General features: G+C 43.6%; 2 long non-coding RNA genes across 2 annotated transcripts; both read right to left on the reverse strand.

Moving 5' to 3' along the window:
• Positions 1 to 411: 411 nt before the first annotated feature.
• Positions 412 to 2,307, reverse strand: LOC139830520 (uncharacterized). Its single transcript, XR_011742783.1, has 2 exons — positions 1,886 to 2,307; positions 412 to 647 (listed from the first exon to the last, which is right to left on the reverse strand). It is a non-coding gene; the product is annotated as an uncharacterized lncRNA (long non-coding RNA).
• Positions 2,308 to 4,892: 2,585 nt separating this feature from the next.
• LOC139830521 (uncharacterized) lies at positions 4,893 to 6,803 on the reverse strand. The gene is made up of 2 exons (XR_011742784.1): positions 6,370 to 6,803; positions 4,893 to 5,128 (listed from the first exon to the last, which is right to left on the reverse strand). It is a non-coding gene; the product is annotated as an uncharacterized lncRNA (long non-coding RNA).
• Positions 6,804 to 22,320: the final 15,517 nt, after the last annotated feature.

A 22,320-nucleotide genomic window follows, 5' to 3' on the forward strand; every position in this document is an offset into this window, starting at 1 on the left:
TGGCGGTGGAGATGGCTTCCGGGGCACTTCCCCGTCCCGGCAGGGTGCCGGAACAGAGACTTCTGTCCCCCGAATTGGAGTTTCGCGATGGCGGCGGTGTCCCTAGAGTCTTTCTGGAGTTTCGTCAATCGGTGTCGATGTTTTAGGTCAGGACGGCTTAAATAGGCGAAGAGTCGGAGTTGGAGGGGCCACGGGGCCTCCTCACACTCGGGGGGCGCGCCCCCCCTGGGCCGCGCCGCCCACACGTGTGGGGCCCCCAGGGCTCCCCTCTGGTTGTGACGCCCCGGAACCGGTACCATGAGGATCCCAGCGAACCCGCCGAAATCCGCATGATATCGATTCAGAGACGCCCTCCAACACGACGTGCGCGACGAATCACACACGTGATGCCAGAGGAATTAACACGAGCGGTAACATTACAACAGGATTACAATAGAGCCCACAAGAAACATATATTACAACAACGACTCCAACGGGTCAAGATACAAATATACAATACAAAGATCCAAATCATACAGAAGTTCGAATACGTCCGAGTACGGACAAGATACAAATTGGACTAAGAGTCCTGAAGATAACCAGTGGCGTCCATAACCCTGCCCAGGCCAAGCCGGAAGGGTAACCTTGCTAACGTCGTCATCTCGTACCTGTCAAAGTCGGGCCATCGGTTGCCGACAAAAGGGGGAGGAGACAAAAAGAAAAGAAGGCGAGGGTAAGTACCATTGGCACGTACTTGCGAGACAAGACCAGCTATGCTCGCTGGTGGGCGGTATAAACTTCACCCGGCTATATGTGGATTTTAGCGGCAGCAAAGCTACTATCCAATAGAGACACGCTACAACATCTGTCTACTCAGAGAAGGTAAGAGAGCGCACAAGGTAACAGTTCTATACTCTGCAAACATAACACAGCCGATGCGATCCCCCTTCGCAAAGAGGTACTGGCAAAGGCACACACACTTTTTGAAAAAGTTTTATTAACAAATTGTTAGCAACAGGAAATAAGGTGTAAGTTGTTCTATGATCAAGCTATACAATTCCAAGTCGTCCATAACCGCGGACACGGCTTATCGATAAGATGTACACCCTGCAGGGGTTGCCCAAATGTAACCATACGCATGCTCGACCCACTTACGACAGGTGGATGTCTCACAACAAGACCGTTCCCAGTTCAACAAGAAAGTCTAGGGGGCCACCCGACTAAGCTACCCGTGACGAAGTCCGGCCGTACTCCAAAGCGGACTCAGGGTTTGCGTTAACGGCTAGGCGTGCAAACCACACGCTTCGCTAAACGTTCCGCGGGGTACAGTACAGAATATAAACACCCGAAGGCAACAGGAAGTAAACACCCGAAGGCAACAGTAAGTAAAGCATGGCATACATGGCATAGGCAAATAAAACCAAGGTTGTGGCCCCCTTTTCAACTGACTTGAGAAAAGGTAAAGGGTGGGGGGGTCCCGATAATCGTCCCCACGCATGGGTAGAGCGCTCAATCTCGGAACAGATAACAAGAACTCGGGTCCTAGGGGACATTAGCGAGTCAAAGTTCCGATGCTTTCGCAAAGGGGCTCACAGATGCCTCTGCTTACAATTTTAGTTGTTAACAATAAAGTAAAGTGTGATTATCTCCAACAAATGATATATCATGTGAAAACCTCCCAACAACCCAACATATCCCGATAACAGATCGAGATAAACAACAGAGCCTAAACACGCCTACGACTCGCAAAGCTGGCAAACAACAAATAATAGGTAGGGCGAGGAGGTGTATCTCGGACATATAGGTAACAGGTGGATAGGACACGTGACACAACAGAATCGCACATAAGGATAGCAATAGATCAAAAGAGCATGTAAAAGTAAAATAGGTGAAGGGGTGGGCTCGCCTGTGAAAAGCTGCAGAAGAACTTGTCGTATCTCACAACACCACTTCGTGATCCTATCCGTGAAGAAGCAAAGCGCTACAACAACCAACGGATGCACATCTTACTACTATGGCAAAAGAATCGGCATGATCATGATATGATATGCATGTCATGGCAAACATGATGTGATGCAACTTATCCATATTAAGCGGAGTCGGGACCCCAAACAAACAATTTAGGTTGGAGTTGCATTTCTACCGGCAAATTTAAGTGTTGGTTTGCATGGCATAGCATGGCAAGGATGAGCTACTTCAGTATTAAACGGAGCGGGGAAAACCATAGTTGGAAATCCAAAATACTCCGCATATATGTGAGGTGAACATGCATAACTATCAACGCGCGACATGATGCGAGATGCAAACAATCATATGAATGGCATATTCATGTTCAGCACATTTTTTTGATCAATTTTCATATAAAATACTTTGTATTTTGATTTACGGTTCAAAAGATATGATTTATGCAAGGTATAAGCATTTTCTGCAAATTTCGGAAAAACAGAAAAGAGCTGTGGCTTTTCTCACCGAGACAGAGGCTAGCCACAACGGTTGACGCGCGGGACCGGGAGCTGCTGACCGGGCAGCTGACGAGGCGGAAGCTGCAGGGGGTTCATCGCAAAAATTTAGCGGGGTCAAGGGCGCCGGGTTGATGTGCAAAAGCTGCAGGGGCCAAACTGTAAACTGCCAGATCCAGATCTGGATCTGGGGCGCGGTTTCTCACCGCGGGTGAGTTACCTGCAGAGACTGACGGAGAGGGCCCACGCGACGACGTGGCTGCCAGCGTGGCGAAGCTTGCGCGGCTGCACAGCAGGTGTTTGATGCCGTGCGCGTTCCAGGAGTGGCGGTCACCGCGGGTCGGCGACGTGACGCGCGAGCGCTGTAGGGGCTCCCAGGAAGCGCTGAAGGGCGTCGGGGAAGCGCCTCGTTGAGGGGAACCCGAAGGTAGCGGTGCGCCGTCCTGGGGCTCACCGAAGGTCGCCGGCGGCGTTGATCTGCGGAGGTGATGGTCGGATCAGCGACGGGAGGGCGTACCAGGAAGCAAGGAAAGGTTAGAGGATGTCCAAGAGGTGCGCCGGCTTACCCCAAGGCTCACCGTGCGGTCGCCGGCGCCGGAGGAGGTCGGTGGTCACCGGATTTGAGCAAAAGGCCGCCGGTGCTGGGGAAGAAACGAGGACGGCGGCGGCGATTTAGGCGTCCCCGGTGCGATTCCTCGCGCCAGGTGAAAGAGGGGAACGAGACGCGTCGATTGGTGGCGTTGTCTTGGCGTGGGGAGGCCGGAGTCGGCGGGTCGACGGTGGGGAAGACGCGGTGCTGTGGGGGTTTCTCCCCTCTCTCGGTTCCTTTTCGTGGAGATGAAGAAAAGAGGGAGGGGGAGACGTGGTGGAGGGGGCATCCGCGTGGGAAGATAAGGAGGAGGGGACGCGTGAGGGAGCAGGTGGTGGAGGAGGACCACGGCGCGGTGGGTGGAGGCTGAGGAAAGCTAGCACGAGAGGCTCGTGCTCTCTCTGGAGGAAGACGACAACGTGATCGGTGTACCGCTACGGTGAGAAAAAGAGTCGGGCCGAAAGAAGGATTGGGCTGAGAAGGAAAGGTGGCCGGATGTGGCCTCGGTCCAGAAGAGAGGAGGAGGAGGTTGGGCCGGATCGGGCTGCAGGGAGGAGAGGGAAGATGGATCAGAGGGAGAGATAGGCCCAGGGTTAGGGTTTGGTTCTGATTTTAGAAAAGCTTTTCTTTTATTTATTTATTTGAAAACTGTTTTGAAACTTGATCAACAAAAATTGAGTTTTGAAATCAGAGGTGGGGAGATAGAGATAAAGGCAAATACAAAACATTGCCAACATTTTATTTTGCAAAATAAAAATAGTTTGTTTTAGGGTTTTGTTAAATGAAAAAGAGAGGAGGGTTTTATTATTAACCCATATGTGAGAGAAAAACAAAATAGCTAGGATTTGTAAAAATAATTTTATTTTGTTAAAACATGGATGAGATGCATGCATATGCCATGATGAACTTGGAACGACACGGAAAACAAGCAGCGGTGAAAAATCTAATATTGGGTTTTTCCGGGTCGTTACAAACGACACCACTAACAAGGAACCTCGCCCCGAGGTTCCACCTCAAGGTACGGGGGAAGAGAGGTGAACTATCGGATCTTCTGGCGGAGTGTCGACCTCCTCGACACCACTAACAAGAATTGTTGCTCCATGTAGAACGGTCGACACCACTAACAAGGGTTGTTGCTCACGTCGACGAGGATGACTCCGGAGAAACAAAGGAGGGAGTAATAGTCACATGGATCCACCTATTCAACGTAACAAAAGCGAATAATAAGAGTAGTCGGTATGGTGATCAGTCCATCCCGCACTCAAAGTATTACTCTGCACATGAATAAGAGAATCACGTAACCAACTCCTGGAATCCAGATTGCTGATCTTGTCAATCATTGACAGCGAAGGTTCGACGGGTCAAAGCACAGAGAATTGAGGAGAGATAACGGAAACAAAGATGATGGCAACGGAGAAACAAGGTTATCCGCCGTGGATGTTCTTTTGTCGGAAATCTTCAGGGATCAAACCTATTAGGTGAAAGGCTTAGATCGTCCAACCCACGTCGGAACCTAAGACTCGGAAAAAACTCAGATAAGAGAGAAGACTCAAAACTCGCATAGGTAAGAAGAGAAAGAATATAGGCAAGGAGAAAAATCAGATCTAATCAGAACTATACAACGAGTTTTCAGAAAATAGTTTTGACACTAGACACAGCGTCCGTTGGCAAGGTTATCCTACAGGCTGGACTAGTGGGGTACCGTCAACCTGGGCTCTGATACCAACTTGTGACGCCCCGGAACCGGTACCATGAGGATCCCAGCGAACCCGCCGAAATCCGCATGATATCGATTCAGAGACGCCCTCCGACACGACATGCGCGACGAATCACACACGTGATGCCAGAGGAATTAACACGAGCGGTAACATTACAACAGGATTACAATAGAGCCCACAAGAAACATATATTACAACAACGACCCCAACGAGTCAAGATACAAATATACAATACAAAGATCCAAATCATACAGAAGTTCGAATACGTCCGAGTACGGACAAGATACAAATTGGACTAAGAGTCCTGAAGATAACCAGTGGCGTCCATAACCCTGCCCAGGCCAAGCCGGAAGGGTAACCTTGCTAACGTCGTCATCTCGTACCTGTCAAAGTCGGGCCATTGGTTGCCGACAAAAGGGGGAGGAGACAAAAAGAAAAGAAGGCGAGGGTAAGTACCATTGGCACGTACTTGCGAGACAAGACCAGCTATGCTCGCTGGTGGGCGGTATAAACTTCACCCGGCTATATGTGGATTTTAGCGGCAGCAAAGCTACTATCCAATAGAGACACGCTACAACATCCGTCTACTCAGAGAAGGTAAGAGAGCGCACAAGGTAACAGTTCTATACTCTGCAAACATAACACAGCCGATGCGATCCCCCTTCGCAAAGAGGTACTGGCAAAGGCACACACACTTTTTGAAAAAGTTTTATTAACAAATTATTAGCAACAGGAAATAAGGTGTAAGTTGTTCTATGATCAAGCTATACAATTCCAAGTCGTCCATAACCGCGGACACGGCTTATCGATAAGATGTACACCCTGCAGGGGTTGCCCAAATGTAACCATACGCATGCTCGACCCACTTACGACAGGTGGATGTCTCACAACAAGACCGTTCCCAGTTCAACAAGAAAGTCTAGGGGGGCCACCCGACTAAGCTACCCGTGACGAAGTCCGGCCGTACTCCGAAGCGGACTCAGGGTTTGCGTTAACGGCTAGGCGTGCAAACCACACGCTTCGCTAAACGTTCCGCGGGGTACAGTACAGAATATAAACACCCGAAGGCAACAGGAAGTAAACACCCGAAGGCAACAGTAAGTAAAGCATGGCATACATGGCATAGGCAAATAAAACCAAGGTTGTGGCCCCCTTTTCAACTGACTTGAGAAAAGGTAAAGGGTGAGGGGGGGTCCCGATAATCGTCCCCACGCATGGGTAGAGCGCTCAATCTCGGAACAGATAACAAGAACTCGGGTCCTAGGGGACATTAGCGAGTCAAAGTTCCGATGCTTTCGCAAAGGGGCTCACAGATGCCTCTGCTTACAATTTTAGTTGTTAACAATAAAGTAAAGTGTGATTATCTCCAACAAATGATATATCATGTGAAAACCTCCCAACAACCCAACATATCCCGATAACAGATCGAGATAAACAACAGAGCCTAAACAAGCCTACGACTCGCAAAGCTGGCAAACAACAAACATTAGGTAGGGCGAGGAGGTGTATCTCGGACATATAGGTAACAGGTGGATAGGACACGTGACACAACAGAATCGCACATAAGGATAGCAATAGATCAAAAGAGCATGTAAAAGTAAAATAGGTGAAGGGGTGGGCTCGCCTGTGAAAAGCTGCAGAAGAACTTGTCGTATCTCACAACACCACTTCGTGATCCTATCCGTGAAGAAGCAAAGCGCTACAACAACCAACGGATGCACATCTTACTACTACAGCAAAAGAATCGGCATGATCATGATATTATATGCATGTCATGGCAAACATGATGCGATGCAACTTATCCATATTAAGCGGAGTCGGGACCCCGAACAAACAATTTAGGTTGGAGTTGCATTTCTACCGGCAAATTTAAGTGTTGGTTAGCATGGCATAGCATGGCAAGGATGAGCTACTTCAGTATTAAACGGAGCGGGGAAAACCATAGTTGGAAATCCAAAATACTCCGCATATATGTGAGGTGAACATGCATAACTATCAACACGCGACATGATGCGAGATGCAAACAATCATATGAATGGCATATTCATGTTCAGCACATTTTTCTGATCAATTTTCATATAAAATACTTTGTATTTTGATTTACGGTTCAAAAGATATGATTTATGCAAGGTATAAGCATTTTCTGCAAATTTCGGAAAAAAAGAAAAGAGCTGTGGCTTTTCTCACCGAGACAGAGGCTAGCCACAGCGGCTGACGCGCGGGACCGGGAGCTGCTGACCGGGCAGCTGACGAGGCGGAAGCTGCAGGGGGTTCATCGCAAAAATTTAGCGGGGTCAAGGGCGCCGGGTTGATGTGCAAAAGCTGCAGGGGCCAAACTGTAAACCGCCAGATCCAGATCTGGATCTGGGGCGCGGTTTCTCACCGCGGGTGAGTTACCTGCAGAGACTGACGGAGAGGGCCCACGCGACGACGTGGCTGCCAGCGTGGCGAAGCTTGCGCGGCTGCACAGCAGGTGTTTGATGCCGTGCGCGTTCCAGGAGTGGCGGTCACCGCGGGTCGGCGGCGTGATGTGCGAGCGCTGTAGGGGCTCCCAGGAAGCGCTGAAGGGCGTCGGGGAAGCGCCTCGTTGAGGGGAACCCGAAGGTAGCGGTGCGCCATCCTAGGGCTCACCGGAGGTCGCTGGCGGCGTTGATCTGCGGAGGTGATGGTCGGATCAGCGACGGGAGGGCGTACCAGGAAGCAAGGAAAGGTTAGAGGATGTCCAGGAGGTGCACCGGCTTACCCCAAGGCTCACCGTGCGGTCGCCGGCGCCGGAGGAGGTCGGTGGTCGCCGGATTTGAGCAAAAGGCCGCCGGTGCTGGGGAAGAAACGAGGATGGCGGCGGCGATTTAGGCGTCCCCGGTGCGATTCCTCGCGCCAGGTGAAAGAGGGGAACGAGACGCGTCGATTGGTGGCGTTGTCTTGGCGTGGGGAGGCCGGAGTCGGCGGGTCGACGGCGGGGAAGACGCGGTGCTGTGGGGGTTTCTCCCCTCTCTCGGTTCCTTTTCGTGGAGATGAAGAAAAGAGGGAGGGAGAGACGTGGTGGAGGGGGCATCCGCGTGGGAAGATAAGGAGGAGGGGACGCGTGAGGGAGCAGGTGGTGGAGGAGGACCACGGCGCGGTGGGTGGAGGCTGAGGAAAGCTAGCACGAGAGGCTCGTGCTCTCTCTGGAGGAAGACGACAACGTGAGCGGTGTACCGCTTCGGTGAGAAAAAGAGTCGGGCCGAAAGAAGGATTGGGCTGAGAGGGAAAGGTGGCCGGATGTGGCCTCGGTCCAGAAGAGAGGAGGAGGAGGTTGGGCCGGATCGGGCTGCAGGGAGGAGAGGGAAGATGGATCAGAGGGAGAGATAGGCCCAGGGTTAGGGTTTGGTTCTGATTTTAGAAAAGCTTTTCTTTTATTTATTTATTTGAAAACTGTTTTGAAACTTGATCAACAAAAATTGAGTTTTGAAATCAGAGGTGGGGAGACAGAGATAAAGGCAAATACAAAACATTGCCAACATTTTATTTTGCAAAATAAAAATAGTTTGTTTTAGGGTTTTGTTAAATGAAAAAGAGAGGAGGGTTTTATTATTAACCCATATGTGAGAGAAAAACAAAATAGCTAGGATTTGTAAAAATAATTTTATTTTATTAAAACATGGATGAGATGCATGCATATGCCATGATGAACTTGGAACGACACGGAAAAACAAGCAGCGGTGAAAAATCTAATATTGGGTTTTTTCGGGTCGTTACACTGGTCCCCCTTTGACTTTCTGGAAGGTTCCGGGAAAATAAGATGTTGGGCATTGATTTCGTCCGATTCCGAGAATATTGCCCGAACAGCCTTTCTGGAACCAAAAACAACAGAAAACAGCAACTGGCCCTTCGGCATCTCGTCAATAGGTTAGTTCCGGAAAACGCATCAAAACGATATAAAGTGTGAACAAAACATGTAGGTATTGTCATAAAACTAGCATGGAACATAAGAAATTATAGATACGTTGGAGACGTATCAAGCATCCCCAAGCTTAGTTCCTACTCGCCCTCGAGTAGGTAAACGATAACAATGATAATTTCTTAAGTGACATGCTACCAACATAATCTTGATCAATACTATTGTAAAGCATGTGAAGTGAATGAAGTGATAGTAAAGATAATGACTAAACAACTGAATCATATAGCAAAGACTTTTCATGAATAGTACTTTCAAGACAAGCATCAATAAGTCTTGCATAAGAGTTAACTCATAAAGAAATAGATTCAAAGTAAAAGGCATTGAAGCAACACAAAGGATGATTAAGTTTCAGCAATTGCTTTCAACTTGTAACATGTATATCTCATGGATAGTTGTCAACATAAAGCAATATAACAAGTGCAATAGGTAAACATGTAAGAATCAATGCACAGTTGACACAAGTGTTTACTTCTAAGATAGAAGGAATAGGTAAACTGACTCAACAATAAAGTAGAAGATAGGCCCTTCGCGGAGGGAAGCATGGATTACTATTTTTGTGCTAGAGCTTTTATTTTGAAAACATAGAAGCAATTTTGTCAACGGTGGTAATAAAGCATATGCGTTATGTATAAGATATCCTATAAGTTGCATGCCTCATGCATAGATTACCAATAGTACTCGCACCTTGTCCTAATTTGCTTGGATTAACATGGATTATCATTGCATAGCATATGTTTCAACCAAGTGTCACAAAGGGGTACCTCTATGCCGCCTGTACAAAGGTCTAAGGAGAAAGTTCGCATTGGATTTCTCACTTTTTGATTATTCTCAACTTAGACATCCATACCGGGACAACATAGACAACAGATAATTGACTCCTCTTTAATGCATAAGCATTCAACAACAGATAATATTCTCATAAGAGATTGAGGATTTGTGTCCAAACTGAAACTTCCACCATGATTCATGGCTTTAGTTAGCGGCCCAATGTTCTTCTCTAACAATATGCATACTTGATGTCTACGGGTGCTTCTATTCTTGTAGACAGTGTTGGGCCTCCAAGAGCAGAGGTTTGTAGAACAACAGCAAGTTTCCCTTAAGTGGATCACCCAAGGTTTATCGAACTCAGGGAGGAAGAGGTCAAAGATATCCCTCTCAAGCAACCCTGCGATCACAATACAAGAAGTCTCTTGTGTCCCCAACACACCTAATACACTTGTCAGATGTATAGGTGCACTAGTTCGGGGAAGAGATAGTGAAATACAGGTGGTATGAATGAATATGAGCAGTAGTAACGGCGCCAGAAAAGTGCTTGCTGGCGTGCAGTTGATGGTAGTAATATTGCAGGAAGTAAAGATGCAGTAAAACAGTAAACAAGCGATGATTGCAGGATTTGGAAACAAGGCCTAGGGATCATACTTTCACTAGTGGACGCTCTCAACATTGATCACATAATAAATAAGTTCTCTTCCTTTGTGCTACATATACTCTTGTTTGATAATGAACACCATTCGTTGTGTAGGGCTACAAGAGCACCTCAATGCCGGGGCTAACAAGCTCCACAACATTCGGCATTCATATTTAAGTAACCTCTAGAGCATAATAGATCTTTGCAACTTAAACCGAGTACTAACATAGCATACACACTGTCACCTTTACACTATGAAGGGGGAATAAATCACATCAATACTATCATTGTAATAATTAACTCCATAACCTACAAGAGATTATGATCATAACCTACGCCAAGTACTACACGATGCACACACTGTCACCATTACACCGTGAAGGAGGAATAGACTACTTTAATAACATCACAAGAGTAGCACATAGACTAATAGTGATACAAAGCTCATATGAATCTCAATCATGTAAGGCAGCTCATGAGATCATTGTATTGAAGTACATAGGAGAGAGATTAACCACATAGCTACCGGTACAGCCCTTAGCCTCGAGGGAGAACTACTCCCTCCTCATGGGAGACAGCAGCGGTGATGAAGATGGCGGTGGTGCCGATGGAGAAGCCTTCCGGGGGCACTTCCCCATCCCGGCGGCGCGCCGGAACAGAGACTCCTGTCCCCCAGATCTTGGCTTCGCGATGGCGGCGGCTCTGGAAGGTTTCTCGTACCGTGGCTTTTCCGTATCGAAGATTTAGGTCAGGGACCTTTAAATAGGCGAAGAGGCGGAGTCGGAAGGCTGACGGGGCCACCACACAATAGGGCGGCGCGGCCAGGGCCTGGGCCGCGCCGGCCACATGTGTGGGCCCCCCAGGGCTCCCCTCTGGCGGCTCTCGGGTGTTCTGGAAGCTTCGTAGAATTCTAAGATGCTGGGCATTGATTTCGTCCGATTCCGAGAATATTTCCTTACTAGGATTTCTGAAACCAAAAACAACAGAAAACAGGAACTGGCACTTCGGCATCTCGTCAATAGGTTAGTTCCGGAAAACGCATGAAAACATCATAAAGTGTGAACAAAACATGTAGGTATTGTCATAAAACAAGCATGGAACATAAGAAATTATAGATACGTTTGAGACGTATCAAGCATCCCCAAGCTTAGTTCCTACTCACCCTCGAGTAGGTAAACGATAACAATGATAATTTCTTAAGTGACATGCTACCAACATAATCTTGATCAACATTATTGTAAAGCATATAAGATGAATGCAGCGATTCAAAGCAATGATGAAGACAATGAGTAAACAACTGAATCATATAGCAAAGACTTTTCATGAATAGTACTTTCAAGACAAGCATCAATAAGACTTGCATAACAGTTAACTCATAAGCAATAAATTCTTAGTAGAAGGCATTGAAGCAACACAAAGGATGATTAAGTTTCAGCAATTGCTTTCAACTTGTAACATGTATATCTCATGGATAGTTGTCAACATAAAGCAATATAACAAGTGCAATAGGTAAACATGTAAGAATCAATGCACAGTTGACACAAGTGTTTGCTTCTAAGATGGAAGGAAGTAGGTAAACTGACTCAACATAAAGTAAAAGAAAGGCCCTTCGCAGAGGGAAGCAGGGATTAAATCATGTGCTAGAGCTTTTTAAGTTTTGAAATCATATAGAGAGCATAAAAGTAAAGTTTTGAGAGGTGTTTGTTGTTGTCAACGAATGGTAGTGGGTACTCTAACTACCTTATCAACCAGACTTTCAAGAGCGGCTCCCATGAAGGACGTTATCTCTACCAGCAAGGTAGATCATCCCTCTTCTCTTTTGTTTACACATGTACTTTAGTTTAGTTTTTTTTATTTTATTTATGGATGAAACTCCTCCCAACCTTTTGCTTACACAAGCCATGGCTAACCGAATCCTCGGGTGCCTTCCAACAATCACATACCATGAAGGAGTGTCTATTTGCAAAATTAAGTTGCTTACTGATGAATCAGAGCAAAACATGTGAAGAGAATTATTAATGCAAGTTAATTAATTGGGGTTGGGAACCCCATTGCCAGCTCTTTTTGCAAAATTATTGGATAAGCGGATAAAGCCACTAGTCCATTGTGAAAGTCTGTCAGAAGTAAATGACAAGATCGAAAGATAAACACCACATACTTCCTCATGAGCTATAAAACATTGACACAAATAAGAGATAATAGCTTTGAATTGTTTAAAGGTAGCACATGAAGTATTTGCTTGGAATGGCAGGAAATACCATGTGGTAGGTAGGTATGGTGGACACAAATGGCATAGTTTTTGGCTCAAGGATTTGGATGCACGAGAAGAATTCCTCTCAATACAAGGCTAGGCTAGCAAGGTTGTTTGAAGCAAAATCAAGTATAAAACGGTGCAGAAAGACTCACATATGAACATATTGTAAGCATTATTAGACTTTACATCGTCTTCCTTGTTGTTCAAACACCTTAACCATAAAATATCTAGACTCAGAGAGACCAATCATGCAAACCAAATTTTAACAAGCTCTATGTAGTTCTTCATTAATAGGTGCAAAGTACATGATGCAAGAGCTTAAACATGATCTATATGAGCACAACAATTGCCAAGTATCAAATTATTCAAGACATTATACCAATTACCACATGAAGCATTTCCTGTTTCCAACCATATAACAATGAACGAAGCAGTTTCAACCTTCGCCATGAACATTTAGAGTAAAGCTAAGAACACATGTGTTCATATGCAACAGCGGAGCGTGTCTCTCTCCCACACAAGCATGAATTTATTCAAACAAAACAAAAACAAACAGACGCTCCAAGTAAAGTACATAAGATGTGACCGAATAAAAATATAGTTTCAAGAGAAGAAACCTGATAAATTGTTGATGAAGAAGGGGATGCCTTGGGCATCCCCAAGCTTAGATGCTTGAGTCTTCTTGAAATATGCAGGGATGAACCACGGGGGCATCCCCAAGCTTAGACTCTTCATTCTTCTTGATCATAGTATATCATCCTCCTCTCTTGACCCTTGAAAACTTCCTCCACACCAAACTTAAAACAAACTCATTAGAGGGTTAGTGCATAATCAAAAATTCACATGTTCAGAGGTGACACAATCATTTTTAACACTTCTGGACATTGCACAAAGCTACTTGAATTCAATGGAACAAATAAATCCATCCAACATAGCAAAAGAGGCAATGCGAAATAAAAGGCAGAATCTGTCAAAACAGAATAGTCCGTAAAGACGAATTTTTTAGAGGCACTGGACTTGCTCAGATGAAAATGCTCAAATTGAATGAAAGTTGCGTACATATCTGAGGATCACGCACGTAAATTGGCAGATTTTTCTGAGTTACCTACAGAGAACCCTGCCCAAATTCGTGACAAACAGAAATCTGTTTCTGCGCAGTAATCCAAATCTAGTATGAACCTTGCTATCAAAGACTTTACTTGGCACAACAATGCAATAAAATAAGATAAGGAGAGGTAGCTACAGTAGTAACAACTTCCAAGACACAACAAAACAGTGACAAAATAAAAACATGGGTTATCTCCCAAGAAGTTCTTTCCTTATAGCCATTAAGATGGGCACAGTAATTTTAATGATGCTCGCGCAAGAAATAAGAGTTGAAGCAAAAGAGAGCATCAAAAAGCAAATTCAAAACAAATTTAAGTCTAACATGCTTCCTATGCATAGGAATCTTGTAAATAAACAAGTTCATGAAGAGCAAAGTAACAAGCATAGGAAGATAAAACCAGTGTAACTTCAAAAATTTCAGCATATAGAGAGTTGTTTTAGTAACATGAAAATTTCTACAACCATATTTTCCTCTCTCATAATAACTTTCAGAGGCATCATGAACAAACTCAACAATGTAAGTATCACATAAAGCATTCCTATTCACATGCATAAAAGTATCATTACTCTCCACATAAGCATAATCAATTTTATTAGTTGTAGTGGGAGCAAATTCAACAAAGTAGCTATCATTATTATTCTCATCAAGTGTAGGAGGCATAGTATAATCATAACAAAATTTACTCTCCATAGTGGGCGGCACCAAAAGACTACTATCATTATAATCATCATATATGGGAGGCATATCATAATCAACATAAATTTTCTCCTCAATACCCGGAGGGCTAAAGAGATCATTCTCATCAAAACCGACCTCCCCAAGCTTAGAATTTTCTATATCATTAGCAACAATGGTGTTCAAAGCGTTCATACTAATATCATTGCTACTAGCATGCAAATAAGGTTCCATAGGTTTTTTAATTTTCGCATTAAACCATTCATGTCTTGACTCAGGAAATAGTTTAAAAAGCTCACAGATGTTTTCCATTATGCCTTACTAGTGTTTAACAAGAAACAAAAAGATGCAATTGCAGGATCTAAAGGAAATAGCTTCGAGCACACACACAACGGCAACAGAAAAGTACTTAGTTACCTGGGACCGGAGTATGAGTGCCTTTTACCTTTCCTCCCCGGCAACGGCGCTAGAAAAGTGCTTGATGTCTACGGGTGCTTCTATTCTTGTAGACAGTGTTGGGCCTCCAAGAGCAGAGGTTTGTAGAACAGCAGCAAGTTTCCCTTAAGTGGATCACCCAAGGTTTATCGAACTAAGGGAGGAAGAGGTCAAAGATATCCCTCTCAAGCAACCCTGCGATCACAATACAAGAAGTCTCTTGTGTCCCCAACACACCTAATACACTTGTCAGATGTATAGGTGCACTAGTTCGGCGAAGAGATAGTGAAACACAAGTGGTATGAATGAATATGAGCAGTAGTAATGGCGCCAGAAAAGTGCTTGTTGGTGTGCAGTTGATGGTAGTAATATTGCAGGAAGTAAAGATGCAGTAAAACAGTAAACAAGCGATGATTGCAGTATTTGGAAACAAGGCCTAGGGATCATACTTTCACTAGTGGACACTCTCAACATTGATCACATAATAAATAAGTTCTCTTCCTTTGTGCTACATATACTCTTGTTTGATAATGAACACCATTCGTTGTGTAGGGCTACAAGAGCACCTCAATGCCGGAGTTAACAAGCTCCACAACATTCGGCATTCATATTTAAGTAACCTTTAGAGCATAATAGATCTTTGCAACTTAAACCGAGTACTAACATAGCATACACACTGTCACCTTTACACTATGAAGGGAGAATAAATCACATAAATACTATCATAGTAATAATTAACTCCATAACCTACAAGAGATTATGATCATAACCTACGCCAAGTACTACACGATGCACACACTGTCACCATTACACCGTGAAGGAGGAATAGACTACTTTAATAACATCACAAGAGTAGCACATAGACTAATAGTGATACAAAGCTCATATGAATCTCAATCATGTAAGGCAGCTCATGAGATCATTGTATTGAAGTACATAGGAGAGAGATTAACCACATAGCTACCGGTACAGCCCTTAGCCTCGAGGGAGAACTACTCCCTCCTCATGGGAGACAGCAGCGGTGATGAAGATGGCGGTGGTGTCGATGGAGAAGCCTTCCGGGGGGCATTTCCCCGTCCCGGCGGCGCGCCGGAACAGAGACTCATGTCCCCCAGATCTTGGCTTCGCGATGGCGGTGGCTCTGGAAGGTTTCTCGTACCGTGGCTTTTCCGTATCGAACATTTAGGTTAGGGACCTTTAAATAGGCGAAGAGGCGGAGTCAGAAGGCTGACGGGGCCACCACACAATAGGGCGGCGCGGCAAGGGCCTGGGCCGCGCCGGCCACATGTGTGGGCCCCCAGGGCTCCCCTCTGGCGGCTCTCGGGTGTTCTGGAAGCTTCGTGGAATTCTAAGATGCTGGGCGTTGATTTCGTCCGATTCCGAGAATATTTCCTTACTAGGATTTCTGAAACCAAAAACAACAGAAAACAGGAACTGGCACTTCGGCATCTCATCAATAGGTTAGTTTCGGAAAACGCATGAAAACATCATAAAGTGTGAACAAAACATGTAGGTATTGTCATAAAACAAGCATGGAACATAAGAAATTATAGATACGTTTGAGACGTATCAATACTCAAACCATTTGATCATGAAAATCGCCCTTACTTCAGACAAGACGAACATGCATAGAAACTCACATGATATTCAACAAAGGTGTAAAAGTTGATGGCGTCCCCAGAAACGTGGTTACCGCTCAACAAGCAACTTATTAAGAAATAAGATACATAAGTACATATTCTTCACCACAATAGTATTTAAGGCTATTTTCCCATGAGCTATATATTGTAAAGGCAAAGAATAGAAATTTAAAGGTAGCACTCAAGTAATGTACTTTGGAATGGCAGAGAAATACCATGTGGTAGGTAGGTATGGTGGACACAAATGGCATAGTTTTTGGCTCAAGGATTTGGATGCACGAGAAGAATTCCTCTCAATACAAGGCTAGGCTAGCAAGGTTGTTTGAAGCAAACTCAAGTATAAACCGGTGCAGCAAGACTCACATATGAACATATTGTAAGAATTATAAGACTTTACATCATCTTCCTTGTTGTTCAAACACCTTAACCAGAAAATATCTAGACTCTAGAGAACAATCATGCAAACCAAATTTTAACAAGCTCTATGTAGTTCTTCATTAATGGGTACAAAGTACATGATGCAAGAGCTTAAACATGATCCATATGAGCACAACAATTGCCAAGTATCAAATTATTCAAGACATTATACCAATTACCACATGAAGCATTTTCTGTTTCCAACCAAATAGCAATTAACGAAACGGTTTTCAACTCCGCCATGAACATTAAGAGTAAAGCTAAGAACACTAGTGTTCATATGAACACGCGGAGCGTGTCTCTCTCCCACATAAGCATGAATTTATTCAGAGAATGAACATAACAAAACGAAAATAAAAGCACACAGACGCTCCAAGTAAAGAACATATGATGTGACCAAATAAAAATATAGTTTCAAGAGAAGAAACCTGATAAATTGTTGATGAAGAAGGGGATGCCTTGGGCATCCCCAAGCTTAGACGCTTGGGTCTTCTTGAAATATGCAGGGATGAACCACGAGGGCATCCCCAAGCTTAGACTTTTCACTCTTCTTGATCATAGTATATCATCCTCCTCTCTTGACCCTTGAAAACTTCCTCCACACCAAACTTAAAGCAAACTCATTAGAGGGTTATTGCATAATCAAAAATTCACATGTTCAGAGGTGAAAAAATCATTCTTAACACTTCTGGACATTGCCCAAAGCTACTGGAAGTCAATGGAACAAAGAAATCCATTCAACACAGCAAAAGAGGCAATGCGAAATAAAAGGCAGAATCTATCAAAACAGAACAGTCCGTAAAAACAAATTTTTTAGAGGCACTGGACTTGCTCAGATGAAAATGCTAAAATTGAATGAAAGTTGCATACATATCTGAGGATCACGCATGTAAATTGGCAGATTTTTCTGAGTTACCTACAGAGAACCCTGCCCAAATTCGTGACAGACAGAAATCTGTTTCTGCGCAGTAATCCAAATCTAGTATGAACCTTGCTATCAAAGACTTTACTTGGCACAACAATGCAATAAAATAATATAAGGAGAGGGTGCTACAGTAGTAACAACTTCCAAGACTCAAATATAAAACAAAAATTGCTGTAGTAAAATAAACACATGGGTTATCTCCCAAGAAGTGCTTTCTTTATAGCCATTAAGATGGGCTCAGTAATTTCAATGATGCACTCCCAAGAAATAAGAGTTGAAGCAAAAGAGAGCATCAAAAAGCAAATTCAAAACACATTTAAGTCTAACATGCTTCCTATGCATAGGAATCTTGTACATAAATAAATTCATGAAGAACAAAGTGATAAGCATAAGAAGGCAATACAAGCGCAACTTCAAAATTCTCAACATAAAGAGGGGAAACTTAATATTATTAAGATGCATATAACCATGTTTCCCTCTCTCATAATAACTTTCAGTAGCATCATTGATGAAATCCACAATATATCCATCACTTAAAACATTCTTATCATGGTTCATATGTATAAAAGTATCATTATTTTTGGCATAAGAAAAACTCTTCTCATTAATAGTAATTGGAGCGGGATCATTATCAAGAATTTGAACATGGTAAACAAGTTGCATGCTAAGGGAATTGTTTTTGGCAATCCAATCATAACTATGACAAGTTTCATAAGGATAGTTATAACCTATATCATAGCATTCTTTATAATAATCATCAAAGATTGGAGGCACAGTGTCATCATAAGAAATAGAATAGTTATCTTTCACAGTATGTTCATCTGTGACCATACCATCATAGTTACTAGAAGGAGATGTATCAAACATATAATGATCAGTAGCAAAAGGATTTTCAAACACCTCATCCCCAAGCTTAGAGCTTTCTATATCATTATGGGAGGAAGCATGGATAGTACGTACCAATACTATGGCAATTATTAACATTATCATTTTCAGAATTAGTTTCCCAGAGATTTGCAATATCAAAAGTAGTGTGCTCTTTCAAATCATGATCACTAATGTAGGTAAAGGGCATAGGAAGATCATTGTATTCAGATTCATTATCATAATAATCATCAGGAGCAACATACTTACGGTTACCTATCGTTATCTCATACACGCGGGGATATGCTGTTACCTCTTTCTTTTTATTCCCCTTCTTCTTCTTCTTCGTTCCCTTCTTCTTCTTCTCATTCTCCTCGTTCCTTTCTTTAGGGGGGAGAGGCTTGATGAGAGGCTTCTCCTCATAACCTGTTTTATTTCCAGAAACAATAGAAGAAACTTGGGAGGATTCCTCCTTTTCATTAATAAGTTCAAAGCACACAGCAGTCCTATCATATTTTGGCAAAGTGTCATCTTCTAAAATATTTTGTATGTAAGTATTTGTATGGCAATTATCAATGCAATAAGAAAGACACCCATGCAGGACATCATCAATATCTAGATCGTTAATATCTAACAAAGAAATTTTCCTTGATAACTCTTCACGACTCAAAAATAAAGTAAGTTCATCATGCTGATTAGGAGTAATTTCATCATCACAATACAAATTTATAGCACTCATGGGGATCGAATTATCATTGGAGGAGCATTGAAAATTAAAATGACCCAATTTATGACAAAGTTCACAAATAAAAGGATAGCTGGCACAAACCTTTTTACCAAGATCATCTAGAGCTCTAGACCACTTTCTAGTTTTTTCATTCCCATGATGGATACAATATTCATCTTCGATTTGATTAATTCCACAAGGTCTATGCATTCCACAAAAATTAACATGCTTATAAGAAATAGTATTTTCAGAAGTTTGGGCATGCTTATTGCAATCATTAATAACAATTTCATCCTTCATGCAAGCGTCTTTAAAAGGTTCATGATACTTAGCAAAATTCTTCCTAGGCAATTCAAAATGAGAGGCAAAACCTTTATAAAGATTTGCAACAACTTGAGAGTCAAGACCATAAGTAGCACTCATATTTCGAATTTTATCAGTATCCATAAAAGTTTCAATGCATTCGTAATCATAATTTATACCTGACTCTTTACCTTTGTCGTTCTCCCAATCTCCCGCGTTCTCCTGAATCCGATTAAGAAGGTCCCATTTAAACTCTTCTTTATTGCGCGTGAATGATCCAGAACAAGCAGTATCCAGCAAAGTTTTATCTTGAAAAGAAAGTCTTGCATAGAAATTATCGATGATGATATTACCAGGAAGCTCATGATTGGGGCATTTGAGCATTAAAGACTTCAATCTCTCCCATGCTTGGGCAATACTCTCTCCATCATGAGGCCAGAAATTATTTATGCGGTTTCGGTCTTTGTGAATTTCACTTGGAGGATAGAATTTAGAATAAAATAGAGGCACAATATCCTTCCAATCAAGAGAATGCCCATCCTTCAGCAGTTTATACCAATGCGCCGCTTTACCAGACAACGACATAGAGAATAATTTCTTCTTCACTTCATCCATAGAGATACCTGCACACTTGAATAACCCGCATAATTCATGCAAAAACAGTAAATGATCTCCAGGATGGACAGTTCCATCCCCTTCATAGCGGTTATCCCTAACACGTTCAATAATTTTCATAGGTATTTTATATGGAATACTTTCAGTAGGTGGATTTAAAATATCACAAGCATCATTAGAGTTATCGCATATGGGAGATAAAGTATTATCAGAGCAAATTTTCTCCCCTAAAGATGGGAAGCTAAAAATATCACAAAAACTAGCTTCCCCAAGCTTAGACTTCTCCATAGCATTAGCAGTAATTTCATTCATACTAATAACATTGCTACTAGCATGCAAATAAGATTCCATAAGTTTTTTAATTTTCGCATTAAACCATTCATATCTTGACTCAGGAAATAGTTTAAAAAGCTCACAGATGTTTTCCATTATGCATTACTAGTGTTTAACAAGAAACAAAAAGATGCAATTGCAGGATCTAAAGGAAATAGCTTCGAGCACACACACAATGGCAACAGAAAAGTACTTATTACCTGGGACCGGAGTATGAGTGCCTTTTACCTTTCCTCCCCGGCAACGGCGCCAGAAAAGTGCTTGATGTCTACGGGTGCTTCTATTCTTGTAGACAGTGTTGGGCCTCCAAGAGCAGAGGTTTGTAGAACAGCAGCAAGTTTCCCTTAAGTGGATCACCCAAGGTTTATCGAACTCAGGGAGGAAGAGGTCAAAGATATCCCTCTCAAGCAACCCTGCAATCACGATACAAGAAGTCTCTTGTGTCCCCAACACACCTAATACACTTGTCAGATGTATAGGTGCACTAGTTCGGCGAAGAGATAGTGAAATACAAGTAGTATGGATGTATATGAATGGTAATAGCAATCTGAATAAAATATGGCAGCGAGTAAACATGCAATAGAACAGTAAATAAACGGAGATTCGATGTTTGGAAACAAGGCCTAGGGATCATACTTTCACTAGTGGACACTCTCAACATTGATCACATAATAAAACCACTCTACACTCTCTTGTTGGATGACGAACACCATTAATTGTGTAGGGCTACAAGAGCACCTCAATGCCGGAGTTAACAAGCTCCACAACATTCGATGTTCATATTCAAATAACCTTAGAGTGCATGATAGACCAACGCAATTATACCAAGTACTAACATAGCATGCACACTGTCACCATCATACTACGAAAGGAGGAATAGATCACATCAATACTATCATAGCAATAGTTAACTCCATAATCTACAAGAGATTACAATCATAACCTACGCCAAGAACTACACGATGCACACACTGTCACCATTACACCGTGAAGGAGGAATAGAGTACTTTAATAACATCACCAGAGTAACTAGATCACAAAGAGAGAGATGAACCACATAGCTACAGTAGAGCCCTCAGCCTCGGGGGAGAATTACTCCCTCCTCATCATGGAGACAGCGATGGCGGTGAAGATGGCGGTGGAGATGGCTTCCGAGGGCACTTCCCCATCCCGGCAGGGTGCCGGAACAGAGACTTCTGTCCCCCGAATTGGAGTTTCGCGATGGCGGCGGCGTCCCTGGAGTCTTTCTGGAGTTTCGTCAATCGGTGTCGATGTTTTAGGTCAGGACGGCTTAAATAGGCGAAGAGTCGGAGTCGGAGGGGCCACGGGGCCTCCTCACACTAGGGGGGCGCCCCCCCTGGGCCGCGCCACCCACACGTGTGGGGCCCCCAGGGCTCCCCTCTGGTCCCCCTTTGACTTTCTGGAAGGTTCCGGGAAAAATAAGATGTTGGGCATTGATTTCGTGCGATTCCGAGAATATTGCCCGAACAGCCTTTCTGGAACCAAAAACAACAGAAAACAGCAACTGGCCCTTCGGCATCTCGTCAATAGGTTAGTTCCGGAAAACGCATCAAAACGATATAAAGTGTGAACAAAACATGTAGGTATTGTCATAAAACTAGCATGGAACATAAGAAATTATAGATACGTTGGAGACGTATCACCTATATAAACAGGAGCGCACGCATATCATCTCCTCCCACACTAAACAGCGGTGAGTAGGAGGTTGAGCGGCATCGGCTAGGGTTTAGTGTGGGAGGAGATGATATGCGCGCACCCCTGTATATATATGTCGGAGGCAGGCGACGGCCGCTGCACGCGTGGCATCGCCATTCGCAGAGGTTGGTGACGGCGCGCGCCACGCGAGGCATCGCCATTACGCAGCCGCAGACTGCCGAAGCGGCGCCTTGAGAAGACGCATCGACGCTGGG

Source organism: Lolium perenne, chromosome 4 (assembly GCF_019359855.2).
Source record: "Lolium perenne isolate Kyuss_39 chromosome 4, Kyuss_2.0, whole genome shotgun sequence".
NCBI classification, from domain to species: Eukaryota; Viridiplantae; Streptophyta; class Magnoliopsida; order Poales; family Poaceae; genus Lolium; species Lolium perenne.